We start from the raw sequence: 2,565 nt of genomic DNA, 5'->3' as shown, positions 1-2,565 counted from the left end.
GGCTGCCGGACCCAGGGTGCTGGGGAAGGGAGCCCGTGGATGGGGGGGAGTGGCACGAGGATGACTAGCTGTCCTGGGGCCATGCTGAGGGCAAGGAGACATCGTGTGCAAACGTCCAGGAGGTCAGGGAGTCGGAGCGCCTGTGCGTGGGCATCTCATACTCAGAGTTCACCTCTGATGGCCTTGTTCATTTCTCAAAACAGAAATGATTTACTTGTAGGTGAAAGGAAGGAGAAAGACAGAAAAGAAACATAATAGACTGTCCCAGACAGGACCCAGCACCTTCAGGACAAAGGTCAGCCACCCCTTCCTTGCCCATTGACGGGTAACGATCGATCTATGATTCTTTGTCTTTATACCCTTCTCCGAGTTGTCTGGGCAACCAAGGAAACATTTTCCTGCCACTAAGAATGCCTCAGTATTATGTAACAACCTAAATGGGAAAATAACTTGAAAAAAGAATAGATACGTGTATACGTATAAGTGAACCACTTTGCTGTACACCCGAAACTAACAGTATTGCGAATCAACCATACTCCAGTGTAAAATGAAAAGTTTAAAAAAAAAAAGAATTACTCAGACTGCAGCTGTTGTGGACTTTTTGGTCAGGAAGTTCAGTTTTATCACTCCGGGGAAGTTCTGTCAAGAGAGTCAGTGAGGTCCATGACTTAGAACCAGCGAAGTGGAGGCCTGTTTTTTTGGAATAAAACTGCTTTGAGCTGTGGAAGAAGGGAGCCCAGGGAGAAACGGTGGTCACACATCGCCCCCTGGTGTCCGCAGCGTTTATTGCATGTCAGCTGCCTCTAAAGGCCGGGAAGGGCGGCAGGACGTCCAGGCTCATCTTACCTAACAAAACTCCTTCCTAGGTCTTAGGCGGGCCTCTCACTGCTGCGGTCTCTCCTGTTGCGGAGCACAGGCTCCGGACGCTCAGGCTCAGCGGCCATGGCTCACGAGCCCAGCCGCTCCGCGGGCATGTGGGATCTTCCCGGACCGGGGCACGAACCCGTGTCCCCTGCATCGGCAGGCGGACTCTCAACCACTGCACCACCAGGGAAGCCCTATGTAAATCTTATCTAGAGAGGGAAGAGCAGAACAAGGATAAAACTGTGCTTGATAAAGACGTAAGTGGTAAAGTCACTCATTTTTGTCAAGAGGGGGACTTGCAGTGTTTTGTCATTGACATAGCGATCTTGGCTTTGTCTGTGCTTAGACGAAAGTCTGGAGCAGCCTGGCTTTGTCTCACTTTATCAAGTTCTAAAACTGACCTTGCCTGACACCGATGCTGGCTGACATTGGTGAGACTGCCGGGGACCCACCCACCGGGGGCATAATGCAGACCAGCTGTGAGTGCCAACAAGCCTCTACCAGCTCTTAAGTGCTGGACCAGTTCTTGGATGTCAGGGGCTGATTTTCTCCTTTCCCACACGGATGCTGGGGAGGTTATGGGGATGCTTTGGTGGGCTTGTGATCCCCTGAAATTATGTGCCACATTTCAGAGTGAGAGCATGAATTCTTACAGTGAGAAAATCCATAGAATTTATTGGATTCTTTAAAGTGGTCTGTAACCAGAAAAGATTAAAAAACACTGGCCCAGGTTAAAATGTGAAAAACAACAAATATGAAACCCTGATGCTCCAGACATTTTAGGGGCAGCTAGAGTAAGAGGCTAGAGGATGCCGTAGGGGCTGAGGAGCCCTGATGAGACAAAAAGGAAACCGACCAAGACGGATGAGTGCTTGAAGCCCCGGGCGGTGGCGGGGGCGTGGGGGTGGGGGGGGTGGGGGGGGAAGCTTCAGATGCCGCCTATGTCTGTATCAGCAAGGACCACAGAGAAGTCGGGAGAGGTCAAAACCAGACCAAGTTAATTACACAGTTACGTCCTGGGGCTGAGCCATCAGTGTGGGCTACTATCCCAAGAGATACTTTTGTAAGAAAAATCGGTATTCATTTTCCCTGAATGGTTTAGTCATCGACCTGCACGAAATACCTTATGGTTTTCGGTTGCTTTGGGTCTGTGAATTTGAGGCGCCACGTTTCCTTCTCCAGAGGCAGGGTCAGGATACAAAGGTCATGGGTCTCTGTGAGTTACTGAGAAAGCCAGGCCGGCTGTGAGCCTCCTGGAGCTGGCTCTCCCAGAGCAGCTCCCTGACTCACCCCATCCATCCTTCAGTGAGCTATGGAGGGTGACAAGAAGTGGAAACTGTAAAACTTCCCAAATGAATGCTTCTGAAGCAGCCATCAGGGAAACAGGAAGTTGCACACCTCATAGGTCTGTGTCTCCAACTTATGGATGTGTTCCCTTCATTCAGCCAGGAAGAATTTGCTCACAGCTCTGCCCCACCTGGGGAAAAAAAAAAAAAAAAAAGCCAGAGATGGGTTTTCCTGAAATAGAGTGGTCTCTCCTCATCGACGACGTGGTTCCCAGCTTCTACCAGCCTCCACTTCACACGGGAAGAAGTGGAGGGGGAGAGGTTAGTTCTCCTTCTGACTGTATTGGGAATATTTCTCAGCCAACTCAAGGACTCTGATTATGACCCATGATCAAGATTCCAAGTGAGAATCCAT

This window comes from Globicephala melas, chromosome 9 (genome assembly GCF_963455315.2).
Source record: "Globicephala melas chromosome 9, mGloMel1.2, whole genome shotgun sequence".
NCBI lineage: Eukaryota > Metazoa > Chordata > Mammalia > Artiodactyla > Delphinidae > Globicephala > Globicephala melas.
The sequence above is the reverse complement of the archived record's forward strand: the minus strand, read 5'-3'. Positions refer to the sequence as shown.